The following is a 24,403-nucleotide window of genomic DNA, read 5'->3' on the forward strand; positions in this document are numbered from 1 at the left end:
TATTAGCTTACTATGAGTATATACAAGAAATTCTAGATAATAAGAGCGATTTTTCAGTGAATTTCGGGTGAGGACAACATCCAACATGGACAGATAATAAAATGAAGTTTTGTGACACGTGCCGATAATAGCAATGTCACTGGTATGAGCTGATATTCTTAACACCTGGAAATCGGTGTCATTGTCTCTAAGGGTGTGGCAGGAAGAAAAGGGGAGGTGGTTAGACGAAGCATACGTGTGAATCTGTATTTGGTCGATATTGTGAAACAAATTACATGGCTTATAAGGATCTTCAAAGCAGTTCCGATGCTTTTTAGTAGTCTCTCTCAAAATGAAGAAAACTGGAACAAAATTTAAAAAAAAAAAAAAAGAATTCGCGAGAGAAAACAAGTACACAAAGAAAGAATGTATAAATACAAAAAATTTGTGTGAATGGATTAAAAAATTAATGAAAACGAGAAAAAACGCACTAAAAATGCAACAATAAATAACAAAGGAAAATCAATTTACATCCTAACCTTCTCCTGACCAGTGCCGGCGATTAGGGGGGGAGGCAGTTTCTTCACACTATTGCCACTTTTTCACCCCGCACTTGGCCTCTTAATGCTAAGCCTTGTCTATACCAATAGCAAGTCAAGTAAACTGTCCTTGCTCCTCCAGTTTGGCACACAATCGCCGATACCGCTCTCGACTAAACCTGAAAAACAATCACCTACGCGTAAAAACGATTATTTTCTTTAACAGCATATCCATCTATTTATTTCCATTGAGTTAAAACAAATAATTAAGCCGTTAAGAAATTTCAAAACATAAATTGATTCAGTTTACATTTGTTATTTATTATATCAAATAGCCAGGAAAAATATTAAATAATTCTTCATTTTGGTGCAGAAAAACGCAAGGTTGATTATATCTGAAAATACAGCAGCGTAACGACACGTTTCACGCCAGATACCAAATGTGCCGCGTGGTGGTAAAGATAGGAAATCATGCATGCTACACAACACCAACAGGGAAGAACGTGTCCCTGTCAACTCGACAACATCCGGTTAGCCAATAAGAAAATTATATTCGTACGCACTACTTCTTATTGAGATTCCGGAAGGGTGACTGTGTGCGGAAGTATTACAATGTACAAAAAATACTTTGTTTCCGAGGATAAATAGAATATTACTTAAGAAATATTGTAATGTTTATTTCGTCGACTCTGTAAAACTCACTAGCACGGCAAAATACACTGTTAAGTTAAACGCAGTTCATGCATTTTTTGTTTCAAAAAAAAGTTTATGTCCACTTTATGCTCAAATGGGTTAATCGAGACTGGTCCTACAGTTCGAAGTGGGATTCAAACCACTGTGCAGTGTGCCTCCATCGGGAATCGAACTCGGAACACCTTGATTACAAGACGACAGTGATACCACCACTACGCCATCGGGGAGACGCCCCGAAACAGTTTGTGTATTAACATTACACACAAACTAGACGTGCGTACAGCGTACGTGTATGTTTGTGTCTCGAAAGCCAAAAAAAATCGATGTCGGGACTCAATACGCTGAACATGCGTTACCTAGCAGTTTGGCAGGCCTTGGTCCTTTTAAGAGATGTTGTACCTCAGAGTTTAGTTTGCACCTACTCATTATATAAAAACTGATATTGTACAAAGTTAGTATATTCGCAACACGCTAATAGTTTACAAACAGATAATAAACTGCATGAGGAATGTAAAGGGGTGATCTGTGCCGGCACCCAAAAGTCAAACTCACTCTCACGTACGGGTAGTATACCCTAGACTGCACTGTTGCAGACGAACGACGATCCGGAATGTGGACCCGCAACCAGTAAATTCCTCTGCTGGTGTTGTGTTGTATGTGTTCGTGATCCTCCTTTAATGATTTTCATAAATCACCTTTCATCCTTATCTCAGCGATTAGCCAAAAGTGGCAGGAAAGCGATGTAAAATGCAACACAACAACCAATAAATTGCACAACTGCCGACTCGGTGGCCGAGGACATTAAGTGGTCGACTTTCTATCACGCTACGAAAGTTGCAAGCCAGTGTTCATTGGAAGGGTCCTTCACCCATTTCATCTAAATATTCCCGTCGTCGCGATTAGTCAAAAATGGTGAAAAGCAACGTAAAACAACAATACAAATAAATCGGACGAAATATATACGCCACTTCAAGAAAACATGGATCTTGAACTTGTGTCGTGTCATCTCAGTATCGATGTTAACTATTGGAAGGCTGTTGCAGGAACGTAATTTCAAACTGAAGACGTGTTTTTTGAGTGGCAACACAGGGTGGCCACTGTAGGAGCATGAAAAAATTCAAGTATAATTCCCGGTTTTCAAGGTGAACTTTCATAAAATGCAAGTGTATACAAGCAGATGTTTTCTACATCAACGCAATACAGCCGGCCGCATGGCGAATTGGTTAGCACATCGCACTAACACATCCGAAGTTCGAATCCTGGCCTGGATGTTTGTGTGTGTCCATTCATCAATTTCATCATATCATCACTCATCCCCATCTTCGCAAATTAGCCAAACGTGGCAAAAAAGGCGAAGTAAAGTAAAGTAAATCTCACCATTAACAACACATGCACACACAAATATATTAACAATATAAAGGGTCTGTGTGATTCGAATGTATCCAAAAATTCTAAATCAATTCCATTAAACGATACATGTATTTAAAATATTTAATTTAAGGTACGTAGTTTACATTTGCAATTCCACGCATCCAGACTCGAAATACATCTTCAAACACAAGTGACGGATGTTACGGGATATACTAATCTATGAAAATTTGTTAACTGTACAAGACCTTCAAACTCAAATTTGTCTATTCAACTTTAGGATATCTTATCCTGCAATAATATTTCGTCTGTCAGATGGACTTTTCTGCAAAATACACTAAAAAGTAAACGGACTGAGATAATTCTGCTTTCATTTCCCCGCAGCTTTCTTTTCCTTCCTCGATAAAAATAAAACCTATACTGTGAAAAACTTGTCTCAGACCATTTATAAATATCTATCAATTCAATGGGTCTTGGATTAATAAAAGTTGCAATTTTTTCACGTCTACGGAGAAAAATTCAAGTAGAATTCCCGGACCCAATAATTCACGCATAATTCCCAGTGAGTAGCCACCCCGAAACACTATTATGGAGGAAAATATGCCTGGCTTGGCGCCCCTCCCCCGCGCTGCAAAAAATACCTTTCTTGCTCCTCCCTGGAAAAAATCCTGCGGACGTCCAAGTAAGTGACCCATTCTACCTTACAGATAACCGCTGAAAGGTTTTGTTCTTAAAAGTGCTGAGACGAAATCACGGCTCTGGTCAAGTGCAGCAGCAGTCAAGAAATCTCCTCGACACCAACCTTGGTCTCGAGATAAGAACGGTTGGAGACAAGGTGGCATTCCAAGCTGATAAACCGTGATTTCACACACGTTATTGTTCTCACGGTCATTTCTCGCAGCGTTCACTCTGCCGGCTTTAATGGCACCTCGCACCTAAACCTGCGCCACGCGAACAATGAAAGGTATTCCAGTATGCAGCGTTCTGCAAGATGAACGATTACTAAGTTTTCAATGAATTGTCTCCACTCAATAAAACTAACTCCTCCGACCTACTTGCCGCTATCTACAAGCATCTGCCTTTCCCTGCGCATTGCTCTTCTGGCAAAGTCGGAAGCATTCCATAAAATATGATAATGTGCTATAATTTGGAAACGCGGATATGGGATAATAAAACCAGTTCTAATTTCCGAAAGATGCAAGATTTCAATCACTTATATATTGGCAGAAAACTGTTTTATGCAAGTATCAGTCGATTACTGAATACCCAGAAATTCTATGTACACAAAATATAGCAAATTTGCATTCTGGAACCTTTTACTAAAGGCGAATCAAAACATGGAATTTAAGAAAATAAAAATAGGAAATATAAAGTTTCAAAGCAATGTGCTACAAAATATGGTAGCTATTCCTTCGAGTTAGCCTAATATTAGCATTAAAAAGTAGCACAAGCATTATCTCTTACCCCACCTGGCATACTTCCCAGACCTTGCGCTGTCAGACTACTTGTGGTCCGGTCAATGGCTTAGTTGCAGGTACTCCGAAGCTGAAGATCTGGCATCGCCGAGGGAATCCGTAATTTGGCAGAAAGATGGATTTGCACAATACACCATAATGCATGACTAAGTGTCTAGCAAGCAGCCTTGTATACTTGCAGTGGTATATGGTTTCTTTTTCTACTGTTTTTTCTCTTCAGAACTTTTCAGGACGACTACCAACGTCAGGAGCAAATCGTGTATGTGTGGTGGATTAAAAGAAAATTCAAACGGTATTTTAAGATATGCCATTCTTGGTATTAACTGAAATTATTAATATACAGTCACTGCACTGACTCCCTCCACCTTTCCTCAACTTCAAATAAAGAGCATTTGGAATGTTGGGAGCATTGATCAAATTGCTTGCGAATAACGTCTCTTTTAACATATTGAGCCGCGGTAGCTCAGTCGTTATGGAGTCTGACTACCATGCGAGACAACTGGGTTCGATCCCCGGCGGGGGAGAACCGGGACATTTTCAACCTGTTTAAGCGGCTCCGGCGCCCACCCAGCGTCGTATAAAGTGGGTACCTGGAGGAAACTCTGGGAGGTAAAGGCGGCCAGGGGCGTTATGCTGATTATATCACCCCCAGTCCGGTCGAAATCAAGAAAGTGTGGGGGCCCTAAACCCACACCCCCTATACGCCTTCATGGCGTGGTGCAAAGCACAGGGGAGCACTTTACTTTCTAATAACGTTTCTTAAGGTATGCAAGAGAACACTCGGAATGAAGATAATTAGTAAACATAAAAAAGTGTCCAATGTTCCATCACGCGGAAAAAACCGGTACAGCAGTACTACTTAGATCTTATTTAGAAGCAAATATGTATGTTAATTTCAGGAAACCGTAAATGTGATGCATTGCATTATTATTATTACTTCAAAGAAACAACGGTAACACACATGTACTAAATTCCCCACGAATTTTAGGAGGGAAGAAAGTCTCTCCACTTGCCCATGTTTACAACGTTAATAAAATAATGTCAATGAAAAGTTGGTTCTGTTTTTGAACGCACGTTATAACACGTCATTTCAAGATGTAAAAATTATGATTGATCCGAAGAAAGTAATTGAAAAAGAATCTGGAGATGAAGCCACGGGATGAATCATGGATAATATCTAATCATTGCACCCTATGTTTTTGCCGTGGTAAGATGATGTTTATCTTTGTATGTAAATTAAGGCATAAAATGTAAAAATAATAAAACGTCGCGTAAATTACTTAATTTGTGTGTGCACGGTAAAGCAACACAACACATGCATGACCTTGAAATCACCTCCACCTTCTATCCTTGTTCGATTAATGCCATTCTTCCCTTCCTCTACCTGAAAGGGGGGATGTCTTCTATTTCTGTGGGGAATCCAGTTATTTTCGGATAGTTAATTTTAGAGCTCAGCGCTTCCCTTTCATTGTGATATGAATCTTAATCCGATGTTTTCTTTCAAGTGAACTTCCGTTGTGGTCGTTTGTCTCGAAGACGGCGATGCATCCTTCTCACGGGATTCGAAATCTTAAATTGGTAGCCTCCCACGGTTAATGATCAATCGCTATTCGCCGGCACTGTAAAGCAGTTACCGTCCAAGCGAACAGAGCTGCATGCAAGTCGAAAAAGATCCATCCGTGTCTTGACCAGGAGGTGAACCTATCTATTCTCGGTCCACTGTAAGAACGAAGCTGATGTTAACAAAATCACGTGACTTCTGATAAATCCTTCCATTTCCTGTATGTCACCTCTAGTGTTACTTTGTCCAAAATATATTTGTCATTATTAAGGCTGGGTGCATCCTTTTCTTTTCTTTCTTTGAAAAGCCTAATCCATTGCTCATTTATATGTCGATGGTTTTCATAAGAACACGAGCTGAACAAAGCATTTTTGATAGGGCATTTGTTTGCCAACTTTGAAGGATATTGCATTTCTTAGGAGTTTCATGTGATTTTGGTGCATTTTAACAATTTTGTAAAACATTATCTTGTTTCTTATGTTTTCACGGGAGAAGGAACATTTCTTAGTGTTTCTCTTTATTTACTTAAAAAGCAACCAACTTCTTTCTTGCCAGTGCGAAAGTTTCAAAATAACTTTGGTTCCAGAAAATCTGGTAAATCCATCCTTCTGGTACGTACAAAGAGACGTAGTGAAAAAAGTGACAGTGACTTAGAAAACGTTCATGGAAAGCAAGTAGCCAAGAAAATGATTCTGGTTTTGAACAAAAGTTAAGGGTTCTTTATTATGATATGTTCAATTGCTGATGATTTGTCTGGAGAACTAGCAGGGGATATGCTAGCTGGTGATTATATTATGTGGGACATGAAATTATTAGATCCCTCAACGCTATAGCAAATACAATTCGCCCTGAATGTTCTTGATTGATTAATTGATCTGGCTTACTTTATTTCGCATTTCTGCCACTTTTGGCTGGGGATAAGTGATGACGGAATTGATGAAGGGACACTCACAATCCATGCTTAGGCCGGCAGTTGAACCCAGGATCCCTGGCGTCGTATACACTGTGCTAACCACCTCGCACCCTGAATGTTCTAGAACAGTGTTTCTCAACCGCAGAGCCGCCGCATGTTACCGGGGGCTGGCATAAGTTATACCGGGGGGCGAGAGGTTCTCCTGAAGTTTGCGACTTGCAGCCCAAACTGGCAACCAACTGAAAATATTACCTTTCGTTCGGGGTTCACCAGCCATAATTGAAAATCCTTTCTCGCCAGTGCTTGTGAGAATTCAAGGCCGCTGAGAGGGAAACTGTCTCCAGTTCAGCATCCAAATTAAAATTTCGATTAGAGCCGGAAGGATGAAGCGACTTGCAGCCCAAACTGGTAACCACCTGGAAAGATGATCTTTCGATTTGCGTTCAGCAGCGGTAAGAATAAATCCCTTATCACCAGAGCTGGTGCAGGCACCCGTGGCGGAGTGGATATCAAATCGCGCTACGACGTCAGGGGTCCCGAGTTCGTTTCCCGGCCTGGGCATGATGGATATTTGTGAGTGTACATTAATCAATTTCATCATATCATCACTCATCCCCATCTTCGCAAATTAGCGAAATTGGCATAAAAAGCGAAGTAAAATAAAGCAAATCAATCAACCAGAGTTAGTGAGAATTCAAAGACACTGAGAGGGAACTGTCTGCAGTTCAGCCTCCAAATATGAGCCGGAAGGATTCAGCGACTTCTAGAATGCATTCTAAACAGCTTCAATTCAGACGTTGGTCTTTCTAAAAGAAACAATCATTATAGAGACAATCCCAACGTTCGCCTGACAAACTTTGCATAAGCTTAAGTCCATTTTTATGCTCAGGTAGGCGATGAGACCGAACCTCTAGTTTAAAGTTGGATCTGAACCACTGGTTATGTGCTACCCCAGTATCGAAGTCGAGACTCGTTAATCACAACGTGACAGATCCTCTCGATGACGTAACGATAACATCGTCGCCTTGTAATCAATGAGTTCAGTGTTCGATGCCCGGTAGAAGCACACAGTATTTTGGATCCCACTTTAAACTATAGGTCCAGTCCTGATTAGCCTATTTGTGCACAAAGTGGACTCCAAGAACAGACTAAACAACAAGTACAAGGCGACAGCGTTACCATGTCGCCGCCGGGAAGGCCTAATGTTTTCCTAATGTATTTTCTTATAAATTTTGTATTCTTATATTTCTTTCATTTATGTCGCTTTTCTGCCACTAATAGCTTATCGCAAAGAAACGCCTATGTCCCTCTCTGGTTTGTGCAAAATAAATACTCTCAATTCTTGACCAAAAAAATATGTTCTGCAACTGCTAGCAAAATTTTATCTTTATCGTTTTTTAGCGGAGTCACACCGAATCCACAATGCTGAAAGGAAATATTTGGAAAAAAGTCAACTTTTATATTGAAAAATAAAAAGCATGAGGCAGTCGAAACTGGACGTTGGCAGTTCCCGCGTGTACGATCTGACGGGTCGGATACATAGAGAAATGCTCTGGAATGCGGCCGGCATCCTTGTGGATGGAATGCCTGGCGGAGACCCTACCTTTCCCTTTTAGCTCTTCCCTGCATTCAGAGGTCAACCTCTGCCACCGCGACGGATGGGAGCAGACGGAACGCATTGAGAGTTCCTCCGCTCCAGACAGGAAGGAGGGGTGGAGAATTGACATTTCAAAGGTCTTGTTAAATGTCAGTCCGCGACGTCGTAATGCCTCGGCAATAAAACATGGGGCATGTATGGTCTGTATCAAGCTAATTTTTTTTTTCGGTATTCTTTTCTTCCCCTATCGCGGTGCACAGAAGCTCCCCCGCTTCTAGATTTGATCGCCCATGTCAATAACTCTCGTTATGCTCTGTCAGTAAGTTGCGTATTGGAACAGATCTCCCAGAGGTAAAACTGCAACGGAGTAGGAACACCACTAAGAAAGAAAACCCAAGCCCAGGTGTCAAATAAAAACAAAATATTGAGATGGACACCATGTAAAGTGTAAAAGCCATATTTGTTGATCCTTTTGTGCTAGATCTACCTAGGACAATTTTACAAAACTCTTGGCTACGATATCTATTTTCACTACAACTCCTTCTGCAACATTTAGCTAATAGCGAAGATGAGCGATGATTACACTGAAATTGAAGAAGGAAAACAAAGAATATTTATGCCCAGCCCCAGACTCGAACCTGGGAAGTTCTGTGGTTAGATCGAAAATCACCGAGCAGGCGGTTACAATGTCAAGAACACAGTATGAGTATTTTATATGCTTTAATATGATGCTGTATTCACACAAAGATCATTGGAAAAATAAATGTGCTATAGTAAATTCGTATGGATCCTAAAGATAGAAAAATGAACATTAAGTTTCTGGGATTTATGTATTGCACATAGCTGGAGGCAAACACTTAGGCTTTCAGTGCTTACAATCTAGATCATATTGTGCTAAATGGTAATTTATACTATGTTGCTTACACATTTACTCTTTGCACAAACACCACGTGTGTTGCACGAATTCTGTTCCTCGCAAACCACGGTACCGCATACCCCTACTTCGAAACTTCTAATGCTTTGACAAACGTTCTTGGTCGCCAAAGAAGGTAATAATCACTGGCGTTGTCAGGCACGCATAGCCCCCCCCCCCCCATCAGGCCCTGGCTCCTCAACAAAATTTCCTTCCCCCTCCCCAAAAAATACTTTAGAGCACATGCATTGCTGCTCTTCTAATACATGCTTTCATTATTTAGGATGAAATTTCGGTTTGGTAGCATTGTGATATTGGGGGCTGAGCCGATATCAATGTTTAAGTATCAGCCGAAATTTCATCAATGATGCTTGCTGATACCATTCCCGGATCTGCAAAAATCCTTTGCAACACTTTCGTGGAGTCTCCAACAGTGGAAGAAATGACAACGGGTGCGACTAAATATCGGCGGACTGCTGCATCTCTTCCTGCTACTATTCGGAAACAACATTCTCCAACCATTCTAGATCGAAGATGCATTTAAGAAACACCTGCGCAGTTAATGGGTAATGATGACTCTGCACAGAGACAAACAGATCACGTCAGAGGAAGTGTGAAATGTATTCCTGAGAAGCCGAGACGGATACCATAATTACAACGACCAACAATTACAATTGAAAACAAATACGAATGTGTTAATGCTCAGTTGAAAAGTAATACGGTATTTTTATGAATGCAGGTCATAATTGCAAGTTCGATGCAAGTTGCTAGTTCAGAACTACTTCCACTTGGTTTTCCAACACACCTATTTTTTTCATCGAAAGAAATCCTGGCGATATATTCGAGTAATAATTATGGAAGAAAACAAAACACTTATTAGATGAGGTATTTTGTCAACCCCAACACCCCCTAAAGCATCATTATCTCAATTGGCGATGTGAAGAACAGCCGGTCATCCGCATCAACGCGATATACCTGAGAAATAATAGTTACATAAAGCAAACAATAAACAAAACGTCATTAGTTGTCCTTGCAGAGTTTATGGCGTTCAATTGGCAGTTCCCCTTCCATGAGCGTGCTCGGTCATCCTGGAGACAAGCTAATTTCCAGAAGAAAACGAAGCTAAATTCCTCTCTCGTGTACCGGACATGATCAGCATACCGAATTCATTTACCTCCCACTTTTGAGAAGGAGCGACAAAACCTGATTACGTCATGTTGTTGTTGCTTTCGCTCCTTCCGGCTGTGCCAAGCACCGATGCTCCTCGGGACCGCACCGTGCACCCATCTCGCACTGGCCTTGAAACTACGATGACGCCCTGTTGCCGCGACTTCGCCTTCGAGGAAAACGCCGAAAAGAGCAAAAAAGGAAAGAAAAGTCCGAAACACTCGCGGGACGCGGATGTTTCGTAATGTTTACAGCAGCATACTCTTCCTTTCATGTGCCGACGGAATTTCCGGAAATGAACACACACCCACATGGGCATCATTAACGTCTGCCAGCCTTTTATGCAGGACCGTATTTGTATTATTAATTTGGTGCATTTAAGGTGTAAAATTCTTAGCTACATATATTTTGGAAAAATATATAAATGTTGAATTTTATATTATTTGAAGGGAAAAATCCCTCCCAAATATATCGATGGCGCAGCCTGCGCCATACCCCCCCCACCCCCCCCCCCCCGCTTGTGGGAATGGTTTGTCCGCAGCTACTCTGTTGTTCCGACATTCTATAAATTTGCCTACTGTAGCACATCAATGCGCTGTCGACTTTCTGTAACATACAAGAGCGAAAAGTGTTTTTACATCATTAGACTCCCCCCACCACCTTCATAGCACTCATATTACCATCAATTGTGAATTCCGACATTGAAATCACCTCACCAGGCCCAAATGCGAATCCCCGGGGAGAGCGATCGGCCCTCTCTACTGCTAGGTTTTTGGATGTATGCCTCATATTTTTGAAAACTCAATCTTCCGTCTTTTATTACGAAGTCTAACAGACTCCAAGGTATTTTCTTTAAAGTCCACTTTACGCTCGCGATAGAGCAATCGGAATGGGACCATGGTTTAAATTTGGATCCTAACCACTGTGCAATATGCTCCAAAAGGGAATTGAACCCGAGACCTCTTGAGAGAATAAGTTTATGTTTACTTTGTTTATTCACTTTACTCCTCATAGCTGATCCTTAAGTTTATCGTGGTATTTGGGAGGAATTATGATAAACACATACCATCTATTCCAGCCCTGGACTCCAATTTTTACAAAACAATAATCTAATCTCTAGAATATGGAAGTGAGCTTATTCCTGTTGGGACAGTACTATATACCGTTTAAACAAAACAGTGCAAGTGATACTAGAATTTATTCTTGGTGCGGTACCAGACCTAAATTCGTCCTTCCCAACTGCATCTTCTCGATCCGCCACTACCTACGCCCGGAAATAGGGTTCTAAATACGTCCCTGGGATGCAGTTGGGGGTGAATGAGCAATGAAAGTAAGATTCTGCTTCCCGGCGGCATCTACCAAAGAGACCCACACGCTCAAAAGAGGTGGAACACAGCCGAAAAGTGTGACCCTGACCACAGCAACTCCCACGATCGTGAAGCAGATATCGTGACTGCATACCCACAATCTCTCATGACATGCGGATTTGTGCGGAGGCGACTAAATATTTTAAGAAAAAGATCAAGCCTTGTTGTTCCTAGACAACACGAAAAGCAGATGTATTGTGTACCAGCTTTCGGATCAATCGCAAGCAACGCATCCGCGACATGCAATATTCATACCTATTGACCCAATATGTATAGTACGGAGCATGTTGGCCAACTTTAAAGGGCAAGCACTGTCGTTCCTTCCACTGAGGAAGTCACATAGTTTGCACAATTATTCGATTTCAAAATTAATCTATTATTCGATTTAAAAATTAATCTATTTCCATTAAAAGTTATAATAAACGAAACAGGAAAAAATACTCTTCTGCCTCGCGGCGCTTTATCTTAGCATGTTTATGCCTAATGAGGTATTTGAAAAATTTTCAGCGAGAAGGAACTTTTTCGGAAGCATCTGGATATTATATATATAACCCCTCGAGGACCAAACATTTGTAACCATAGAGGAAGGGAACTCGCTATCATCTCCCTACAAATATCACCTTACCTTGTCCATTCGAAACACCTTACTTATCAATACCTAAAGGAACGTAAAAAACTGCAAATAAATCCAACTAGTGTATATCATGCATTCCACGATACGTGTAGCATATCAACGATCTAGAGAGTTAGAGTAACAACCACCCTAGTTTTACTACATTTGTTTAGTCGCGACGATAATGAAAAATTCAATAATAATCCGTGTCTAACTCCAGGACTCAAATCTGGGATCGTAGTGATTTCTGCTCAACATTCCAACACGTAGGCACGTTTACTGCTTCACCTGTTATTTATCGCGATAATAATATTGAAAGACGGTTCTGGATTATCACCATTCATCCTTGCAAATAATGAAGTGGCCGAAAGATGGTAGGTGATAAACTATAAATTTATTTACGAGTTGTTTAACTCTGTCATTAATTTGGCTTTATAGTTAATATATAATTTGCAAAAAACTGACTGTGTGGAAAGAGGAGATAAATATGGGGCCAAGACGAAATCAAGATTTGATTTTTTTTATTTAGCGTCGATATTTTCTTCCACTTTTGGCTAATCGCGACGATGAACGGTGATATGCTGCAACTGACGAAAGGATACTCACAATAAACACCCTTGACCAAGCCGGGATTCGAACACGGGACCTCCGTTGTCTAGTGCGCTGTGATAACCACTCCGCCACGAATGTCGGTTACGAAATCAAGAATCTGAACAGGCAACATCATGGCATGATTTCCACAGACACAAAGTCCTTCAAAAGATTACTGATGTGCTGAGCTAAATATAATCAACCCATCACATGGCCATATTTGTCACGTTAATCACGTTTTGAAGGCACAGCCATGCTCTGCTGCAAACCTCCGACGCCATCACGCACTACAATATGGCATACACCATTGCGAAAGAAATCACACAGACAAGCATAAATGTCTTGCTTTAGCCGATAAGGCAAGTCCAGGTGGGATGCGCCGATGTCATACGCTGAAGTATAAAACTTAAAAGCCGGACATCATGTCGAGTAGGGGAAAATATCTTCGGACAACATGACGCAACCCACAGCACATGCATAGAACAAAGTCGAACACAACGCAAAGGGGCACACACAGCGGGAGTTTACAATTACACCGAAGAGACAATCGACACGGGCTCCTTTAGTCTACAAGGAAGTATTCACCAAGCATGCGTGAACAGGCAAGAGAAAACGATCCAGAATGAACGACAGCCAAACGACAAGCGTTCGGTATCAAAGCTCCTTTAATAACATTGAATAAAAATCACAACTGAATGAATGTTCGAAATCGGTGCGAAAGTAAACCAACAAACACAGTTTTTAAAGATCCAGCAATTTTAGATAAATTCAATTCCGGTCCAGAAGAGAAAATCAGCAAGCGTAAATGGGTTCTGGACCGTAAAGAACCTTGTTATCTGTAACGTATTTCAATTCGGCCCAGGAACCTTTTTTTTCGGATCGATTCAAATCCGGTCCAGGAACTTTATTTCCGGATCAGTTTAAATACGGTCCGAATTCCGTATTAAAATGAAACAATACGCAACTTGGACCGCATTTAAATTGTGCGAGACAAAAGGTTCTGGTCCTGTTATGGAACCCAATAGAATTTATTGGTTCCTGTACCTTTAACCCCAAGGTTGTTAAAGGCCAAGGAATTGTAAATAAATTCAATTCTCGTCCGGGAGAGAAACTCAGCAAGTATAAATGGGTTCTAGAGCGTAAAGGACCTTTTTATGTTTAAAGTATTTCAATTCGGTCCAGGAACCTTTTTCCGGATCAATTTAAATACGGTCTAGGAATCTTTTTTCCAGATCAATTTAAATACGGTCAAAATTCCGTATTGAAATGATACAATACGCAACTTGGACCGAATTTAAATTGTGTAAGAATGAAGGTTCCGGTCCTGTTACGGAACACAATAAAATCCATTAGAATTTCCTGGACCTTTAACAACCCTGCCCATGGCTGGGTCAAATTGGTCCCAAATGCAAATATTTCAGTGTCAAGGAAAGAAATAAGAATCTAAACAGAAATGTACAATCCGGGATACTTTGAGTTGTGCAAACTCATTAAAAGTTGTACACTCCTGGCCAGATAAATTGGAACGCTCGATAGAGTTGGAAAAGGGTACCACTCTAACTACACAGGAATGACGAACGAAGTCGAATGCGAGCACCTCAATAGTCGTCCAATGTGACACTTTAGGAACAAAAATAAAATCCTTCACAGATATTATTAGCAGAACACCAAGCCAGACAGGACCATTTTCTACCAACTGGTTCTGACGTCAGCAAGTAGTGCTTTATCAGGAAGTTCAGCTTGCACAAACCTCACTGATTAACCTTTCTGCTCCAAGAATAAGACCCAAAGGCAAACAGCAGGAAGTCTTTCTCTTAATTCGTCTGCGTTCAAAACAATCCGGAAAAGTAAAATGCAGAGCTGTGGCAGTAATAGCGATTTAAAAATCGAAGTGATTACTGTCTTGCAACCTACTTGAGTCACAGCCAAGGGCTCTCGGCTTATTTGGTCATATTAAATTCTCGATTTCTCAATGGAATTTTACATAATTATTTCACATATTCAAGATTTAGGTTTATTAAACACTGCTGAAGAATAAGATGTCAAAAATCAAAAGTTTTTTTATTATTATTATTATCTTCATTCTGTTGGGCATGTCTTACATCTAGGGCTCAAGCAAAGACAACGATCAGGGACGCGTCGTGACAAGTATCTGAGCAAGATTTTCGCTCGTTGAGCAGACGGATCATTTACTTGACTGTGTGTGCTCACTGAACAAAATATCAGTGCTTTTGAGTAATCTGTGATCAATATGGCTGCATCAAGTGGACAAGATTTCAGTCATTTTGAAATTATATAAATAGTTGATATGGACAAAACTCGAAATTTTCTTCTTCATACACTAGAAAAACTTTCCAAAACTACGGTGTATATTTAGAATACGCAACACTCATTTTAATGCAATTACAAAATGTTGAAAATTATTTCCTTCTGTTACTTTACCTCCTCTATAATTACGCTATATCGCAGGTGGTTAATCAAAAATATTCTTCATTAGCCGCCATCTTCACACAATACTGTTCTTACTCTGTACCTCACGATATCGAAACACAAAAAACGACATATTCCGTGGCGAGCATCGCTTATTTCGCCGTCAAGTAGCTGAGTGCTTGGCAGTGTACAATGATTTTTGTTTTATTGTACACTCCTGCTCAGTTAAAGTGGCACATATTTAAATTGTTCAGCCTTATAAAATGTGCCACTTTATGTGAACAGGAGTGTAAAAAGCGCCTGTCGACTGGGCTAACTACAATGTTCAAGAGTTTTTCAACGACGGACTTGGCTGTTATAGCACTGGCGTTAGAAGAAAGTGACAAAAAAGAATTACGGAAACGGCTTTTGGTTCATCCAATTAATGCAAGCCGAAAAACAGAAAAAAAGGGAGGGATTTATACCTTCTACCCTCGCCAAGTGGACGACGACCCCAAGTTTCAAGAATTTTCGATTCTTACTTGCAATTTTTGAAAGCTGGAAAAAAAAACAGCAAAGAAAACACGAAATTCTGTGAGGCCATTTCTTCTAGGGAAAAGCTCGTAGTATATCTAAGGTAAGAAAAATTAAATAATGCTTGTTTATTACTATCCTTGAAACATAAGAGTATTACAACGAAAATAACTATACAGTTTAGAAAGTATTCAAATTATCAAAGGAACTACTTTTGCTTTCCAAAATTATCACAGTTCTGCACCTGCACAAGGTCTGCTTCCCTCATACTCCAGTCTAACTTTTTTCAATTGATCATGACCAGGGCGGTAACTGTGCATGCTTCTACAGTGCGTTCGTTTTGACTCTGGGCCGAGATAGCGCGTGCCTGCAGACGGTGCGGATGCCGGCATTTTCGACCCGTGACGTCCCGCTTAATTTTACGCACATATCTTTAGCATGCAGGCAATTATATTTATATTGCAAAACGAGTACTAATCTTTCTAATAAGATTTGTTCAAAGTAGTAGCCAACTGCATTCAAGTTGTTTTCTTGTCATTGCACAGTGGTCTAGATGCATGGAAAACCTGGCCATTCAAACTGCTCTGTGGAGATGACTGGATTTAAGGAGTCGAGGGATTACATGCGTCACGGGGTCGAAAATGCCGGCATTCGCGTCGTGTGCAGGCCCGCGCTATCTCGGCTGAGCCAAAACGAACGCACTGTATTTAAGAACTGTAATGAAGGCTAATGTGAATCAAGTTTTATTCATGAACCTAAACCCAGTTGGAAAAACTAAACTGAAACAATTAATTTTTCTACTGTATTGTCTGCAAGATATTTATTAAAAATAATCTGTTAAAGCAAGAGTAACATGCATTTCTAAGTATGCATATGAAACAATAACTCGTTCCTCACATTATATAATAGTCGTTATTATCAAAATTTTATATACACACACACACACACCAAGGTATATGTGAAAAGTCCATATGCATTGAAAGTACAATTGTTACATGTAAACTTATCTGACATTTCCAGGTTTGAAGCAGTTGGAAATAAGATTATGCAATAAACGATTGGCTGGATCTGAAACCAATTGCAGCTATGATTTTAGACTGAACCAAGTCAACTCTAAAGCAGTTGTCGACCAAGTGTATCAAAAATGAAAAAAAAATCTCTAATCCATGATACTTAACCTATTTGAACTTGTAGAAAGCAGTTCGAAATGAGTGGGGATGGTATCAGACTCAAACTAGCAAATTTTTAAAAAAAAATAGTAATAAAAAACAGTTACTAACTGTGATGAATATCTTGATGTGCACATCCCCTTATATGTGCCTTCATGGCATGGTGCAAGTGCAGGTCAACTTTACCTTTTTTACATATGAAGGATGGCATACTTGACTTCAATTCAGCATAAGTATTGTAGACTTGTCGAATAAAAAAATACTTTAAAAGCTTGGGTTATTCAAATATGAGGTTAAAAACAAAAAAAACATCACTGAACTGTTTGTCATTGTGGGTTGAAGTTTGGTTTATTCTTGGCAGAATGGCAAGCACTTTGACAGGCAGTAACATTTTAACATTTTACCGATCATATAATCACAATTAGATTTAGTTTAACCATATTGGCTCACTAAATGTATATATTCAGGTAAAATTTCAATTTTCTTCTTCTACATATGATTGCTGGGAGAGCAAATGACCAACTTTCCTCCCCCCTCAAAAAAACAACTTCAAATCTTACAATAAGTTGTCTCATGTCTACGAAACACCTGTCCTGAGAGATCATAAAAAGTTCTGTCCACTAAACTGTAATTAAACTAGTTTACAAAGATACTGTTCACATAATGCCCTTTCACCCTGTCTGTACTTCCCACATCAAGGCTACTGATGTCATCCAATGTAAACTAAGCTATGGAGGGACCTAGCTGTTGGCAATTTTAAATTTTAAACGATGTGCAGTGAAGACACACACCTCACAGACTTTTGTTTAAACAATAAAAATGCAAACAGTTAACTCTAATCACACAAAGCATGTTGTCACTAACCTGAGGAATTAGAGTTGCAGTGCATCATGTGATTTAATACTTGGTAAACAGTATTTGTGTTACAAGTGTCATCATCTGCATACATGTTGTCTAGCATGCACCCAAATGAGTTACAAAGGAAATAGCACAGTAACGAGAAAAATCTGGGAGGGAGATATTTTCAATTACATTACTATAATACTTTTTGCCCCTTCCCTGGCTATCACTAAGTTTGACACTACGATTCTTTTAGTACATAATTTTAAAAAATGTGCAAGGCTGACAATGATGGTGGTAATATGCAGTTTTGTACATTTCCTAAGCAAAAAAAAAAAAAAAGTGATACTGATTTTCTGAACTTTAAATTTAGTTTTCCCAGAGCTGGTTTAGCGGTAACTGCCACCAGACACTACTTTTTATCACTGCCCATACTAATGTTTTGTTAAATAATAGGTGGAAAAAAATTAAAACAAATCAACATAAACAAACAAACATATTTTCTGCATCTTTACAGATACCGGCTCCAAATTTCACAGGAAATGTCATTCCACTGTAGAATTTACCCTGCATATTCAGTAGTTCTCTGACTGTATCATGCATATATTGCACCCTACACTCTTGGCAATCAATGGGGTGGACCTCCATGCTAGAATGTTAGGTACAGCATGCTACGACAGCAGGATTCTTGGGTTTGAATCCCAGCCTGGGCATGGGTGTTCTTTATGAGTGTTCCTTCATCAATTTCATCCTATCATCAACCAATTGTGCTAGACACTCCGCCAGAGCACCCACCAAAATCCATCTACGAAACACAAGTCAATTTTCATTTATTTCGATTCAGTGGCGGCAATTGAGTTCCAGAACCACAGGAGGTGGGGGCAAAGACAGTATATTTCCCTCTGTGTGGGGGAAAAGTGGGGGGTTCCTGCCCCTCGCCCTCCCTAATCACTACCACTGGTTCGATTTATCGTTTCCGCTTAACATCCCCTTGCCCATCAATACCCTCAAAAACAAGGAAAATTTTCTAAGGTAAACAGTTTAAATTATTGAATGCCTTCTTCTCTCCTTATTTAGTGTTGGAAATTATTTTACCTATTCCTAAGAATTAACCCCGCCACCCTTTCCACTAACCATGATACCAAAGGTTATTTTTTTTTTTCCAATTTCAATAGCTATTTGTAATTTCACAGCAGCTTTCCTATATTTCATTGGTAAGTCTCTGGCAATGCTCAAACTTCATGATGCGAATTGCAATCTGCGATACTTAAAATTATTGTTTTAAAGTTTACCTGTAGGAGTTTATAACAATTATAATTTCTTTTGAATAAAAATATAATGCATATTTATCCATACTCGCTTACATGTGTACCAAGATAAATATTACTTTCTATTAGCAGTGTTTTTTATCTTTTTGACTCGTCTACATTATCTAAAGGTTTAAGCAACACATTTAAAATGTCGATGTAAGTGTAAATCTGCTCATTTTGGTGATATAGTGTTTGAAAACAAAAACCTTCGCCATGCAACTGCAAGGCTTTGGGTGCGCGACGTTTTGCAATGGAGTTGTTGAGGAAATTTGCAGCCTTAACTTTTGGCGAAATGGAAAGGAAAGATATTAGGCAAAAGCATCGAAGATCTTGGGAATTACTATAACAATGCAAAGAATGCTTGCATTGAATCTTAAATACTGCTTACTTTTCTCCAATACAAAAGCTAAAGAAAACTAAAAACAAAATAGGCTACTTGGGAATAGCAAAGAAAATCGTGTCTATATCGCTATCAGCACATTTAACAGTTGCTGCCATCTGTTGACAGTTTCTTTCGGAAGAAGCACATGCTCCAATTTCCAGTTTCCCCCCTTGGTTTCTCTCGGCTTCTTCGGTGGAGCAGGAAGAACACAGGAAGAATACACCAGAGGGAATTAGTTCATAGCCCCAGACGCTTGCTGCCTGATCTGGTGAGCTTTTCTTGTCAACAGTCGGAGAAAATTGGCACATTTGAATCATTGTGAAGACTTTATGAACGAAAAAAGCTGCTTTGTAAAATAAGTATATTGAAATTTAGTGTTTTATAAAGCAGAGAAGAAAACAAATTGAAGTTTTTCCTTCTGGCAACGCTTCTGTCCATGATACAAATACCACTGACCTTAAGGCAGCAATTGGAAGATGAAATACTATTGATATGCAATGATATACTTGTCAGGGGAGTTTCCTCCACCTACGTAAAGTTCATTTACACTAATTTTCAGTTCTCTACTTTTGAGAAGTGTAATGTGGATTATAAAATTATAAGTGCAATGTAAATACATTCAGCTAAGTTCGCTATCACCCCCTTGCTCCAGTTGCCACCAAACACGACAGTCTTCACTGCTGCTGAGGAATCTCAATCATCCAACTACAGCCAGATGGGTGTGGAAGAGAATGAATGGGGTTGTTAAGTTAAATGGTCAGTGAGGAAGCATCAGTAGTTTCCTCATTCAGTGAAGCCAACTCTTGCAATATGGTTCTAAACCTAGCATAATTTGAACTTTGCTGGCACCTAGAACCCTATGTTTGGCATAATGGTAAAATCTAGCATAATCACTAAATGTGCATCCCACGGACAGAGATAAATTGAATTCAAATAAAGATACTTTGAGGAAATATATTTTTTAAAGTTCTACTTCTGCAGCGGACTTGTTTCAAACAAAAGGAAGTATGCCAACCAAAGTACAAGCTTTTTACAATCACATTCCTCTTCTTTCATCTCCCCAATTTAGCAAATGAACAAATACTTTATGAAAGGAAATTTGTAGAAAGCTGGAGGCCACAAATAAAACAAACACGTCGCCATTCCCAATCATTGAATATTCTCCAACTTTTTCTAGTACTATGCTGAACCCATTTCATTGGTAGAACCATTGGAATGCAGCTTAACTATAGTAAAAAATGGATAACCCAAGTTCACAACTCCAAAATAGCTGGAGTTCTTAACTCCATCTGTGGTCGAACCAATCAGCTTCATGCATACAAAAGTTGCAGGTTGCTTTCAAAACAAGTGGCGCGGTGCGTGCATTTTTGTCAGCTACCTAGGTCCGTACCCAGGAGCAAAATCGTAATTCTTTCAAAATGTAAAAAATCGTCAATGTTACTTTCGGATGTGTTCGCAATGGATAGTACAAAGTCTTCCCTCTGTTCTCAGTTCCGGTCTGTTTACCATAACTTCCTACATCTTAAAAAAGCCACGAGTCACCACTGATATTCATTTCGCCGGTAGCTGATTTTGTATGTAGACTTATTGGTATCACTACCTGTGAGGGGACTCACATAGAGCACATCAAAGGAGCTCTTATTTATATATGTACACACTAAGCTTGTTAATGCATAAGCAGGTCACATCCACCAATCTTTAAAGGGGTATTTTGAAGGCGGGGGGGTTTTGAAATAAAATATACAGATATGGACAGAACTTGAACTACATTTTCATTTTACATGCATCCTGTATTAACCTTTTGAGTCCCAAGGCCATTATCACATGTAACCCCCTTGGTCCAGAGCCGATTTTGAGCAAAATTCAGAGTTTCAATTAAATGAGTGTAGATCGGAGGCTAATTGCCTTGAGAGATGAGTGATATACCGTTGTACGCGGAATGAACCAGAGATTCAGACTATATGAAATGTATGCAAATTTGGCATATATGTGGTGGGGGAGGGGGCTAACTCTCAAAATTCCAAAATTTCGAAAAAAATGGGCCCCCACCAAGGAAAAGTACATGACAGTGTCGACATGCACATAGAAATGATCACTGACATGTAAGAAACAGAAAAATATTTGTATCATTGTCATATGACCAATGTAACGTGAGTTGTACCCCTGAAACGAAAGGCTTGTATGCCACTGTCTGAAGTTTCAGAATTGAGCGAAATGCAGCTACACATTGAAATGACTATAGCTCAGAAACTAAATGCCCTAGAGATATGAAAGATATACCGTTGTAAGCAGAATGAATCACAGATTCAGACGATATATAAACAAGCTTCCTTCGAATGCAGTTACTAGGCGGGAGTGAAAAGCATTGCTTTAGAACAACAAAGCCAGTCTTCCTTTGTCGGCAAAAACTTTGCCTTGAAAAGAGACGCAAAAGAGAAGTCCCTTTTCCCCTAGATTTCCATGAAGAAATAAAAAGTGCAAGAAACATTTCTGTTAAATACAGGTTTTAGGAACAAAATTGTATGCCACAGACGATATATCATTTATGCACATTCGACGTACATATGGAGGGGGGAAATCCCCAGAAAAACTTTTTTTAAATGGGGTTTCTCCCCCCCCCCCCCCGAAAAAAAGGATATGAAAAGTTCAAAATGCACATAGAAATTATCGCTGGCATGTAAGAAACAGAAAAAGATTTGCATCATTGTCATATGACCAATGTAACACGAGTTGTACCCCTGAAACGAAAGGCTTGTATGCCACTGTCTGAAGTTTCAGAATTGAGCGAAATGCAGTTACACATTGAAATGACTATAGCTCAGAAACTAAATGCCCTAGAGATATGAAAGATATACCGTTGTAAGCAGAATGAATCACAGATTCAAACGATATATAATTTATGCACATTCGGCGTACCTGTGTTGCAACTTGTGATCAAAAACAAAAGTTTCCTTCAGCGCACCTCGAAAATCCAATCTCACAACGCAGATTCAACAACCAGTCTTCCCCCTCCCCCTGCTTGCGCCCGCAAGGAAAACTTTCATTTGACATCGGATACTGATAAACAAGCTTCCTTCGAATGCAGTTACTAGGCGGGAGTGAAAAGCATTGCTTTAGAACAACAAAGCCAGTCTTCCTTTGTCGGCAAAAATTTTCCCTTGAAAAGAGACGCAAAAGAGAAGTCCCTTTTCCTGCCTTTTCCCCTCGATATCCATGAAGAAATAAAAAGTGCAAGAAACAATTCTGTTAAATACATGTTTTAGGAATAAAATTTAAAAAAAATTGAAATTCTAGCCAAAAATAGAAAAGTTATAATGCAAAAACTACGACCTTGACACAGCATCTCGATCGAGATGCTTGGGACCCAAAAGGTTAATAGCAATTTGTAGTCTGACAAGGAAATTATAACATGCAATTATTATTTTTTTTCTGGGAGGAGGGAAGGCGGCAATATCCAGTTACTAGCCTACATGTTAAGTTTTAAATTGTCACAAGAATTTTGGTGGAAGAGGCATTAAATTGTGGGTGGGGCATATCAAACTCTTGAGAACCAATGTTGGATGGTCACTATAAAATTCTAGTGGGGATTTGTCATTAAATTAGAGTGGGGGAAAATCCACCACTTCAATATCCACATCATGTCCTTGATTACCATGGCAACTCTAATGAGAGGTAAAGGTAAAGTGTTCCCCTGTGCATAGCACCAGAGGATTGAACACTAAATTCTGGATGGGATAATATTCAATTTTTGAGCTCCAGTATTAAGTCTTAGATTTATGCAGGAGCATTATTTTTGTCATTTACTACACCAATAGAAAGTCTATACGATCAAGGGGATTTTAAATTTTACTCTGGATTATTTGCAAAAAGGATCAGTTGGTGTTATGGAAAAAATGTTTACCTCATCAGTCCACAGCATGTAACTGGGGTTACCCTTCATTTGGTAGTATATCTATGCATATATGGTATGTCACAATATCTTTATCGTGTTGAAATATGTCAAATGTACTTTGATGGTTACCCTATAAAAATACTGTTGCATAAAATGACATTCACTGTACAAACTCAAATATTTCCAGTACAGATGCAGTGGGGGTTGAAAACCACTTGAATGACTAAAGGTGTTGGCATCCCATGAAAATATTGATAAACTATTATATTTTAAAGATTACAAAGAAATATATTTTTCTCCAGAACAGTTTTACTTTAGCAAGCGAATTTTGCACGAGACATAACTGATAAATTTTCATATGGATTGCCAGAAGAATAGCATTTACTTCAAGCAGAGAGAGAAATTCATTGCAGGAGGCATCAAATACTTCGGGAAATTTCGAGTCATTGCTTCATATATGAAACAACAATTGAATCAGTGAAACGAACAAGTCAACAAAAGCCAAACATCACAGAAACACCACAACAGTCAGTCATTGCTTTCTCAAACATTATTTAAATACATGTTTGTGTGTTTTGACATTTCAGATTAACTTAAGTACCCACACACTACTAACAAGCGTAGTATAAAATATCTGTCAATTACATATCATAAAAAGCTTGTCTACCTTATAGTCAAATCATGATAGGCAGCCTGCAACTGTAATGGCCTGAATTAATTATAGGAGACAGACAGTCCAATAAAGGAATTCTCGTCTCAAAAATGTGTCATCAGGCAATGACAAATGATACTAATAAGGAAACTAGCACAGCTATTTTCTTATTAAGTACTTACACTATTATATTTCACACACACATTGTCAATATTTTCTACGTAAATCTAATCATAAAGAATAAAATGGAAAAATAAAGGTGTATGGTAATACTATTATTATTGACACAAGTTATGCCAACCACTCACCTACATACTATGAAAGTTGATTACTAATTATTATTATTCCTTTTTTTTAGAGAGACAGAATCTGTCTAACCAAACAAGCAGTGCAAATAGAACGAAACATCCTACAAGAGAACGTGCATGTTTTGTATATA

General features: G+C 39.2%; 2 protein-coding genes across 5 annotated transcripts in view; one reads left to right on the top strand and one right to left on the bottom strand.

The window, feature by feature from the left end:
• The window catches only part of Graf (GTPase regulator associated with FAK), a 178,544-nt gene that overhangs the window by 153,200 nt on the left and 941 nt on the right, over positions 1 to 24,403 (bottom strand). The gene's annotated exons all lie outside the window — the stretch shown is intronic.
• Positions 1 to 24,403, top strand: part of Noa36 (zinc finger protein 330 homolog Noa36) — a 62,495-nt gene that overhangs the window by 16,006 nt on the left and 22,086 nt on the right. The gene's annotated exons all lie outside the window — the stretch shown is intronic.

Source organism: Lepisma saccharinum, chromosome 1 (assembly GCF_977018435.1).
Source record: "Lepisma saccharinum chromosome 1, izLepSacc3.1, whole genome shotgun sequence".
Taxonomy (NCBI): Eukaryota; Metazoa; Arthropoda; class Insecta; order Zygentoma; family Lepismatidae; genus Lepisma; species Lepisma saccharinum.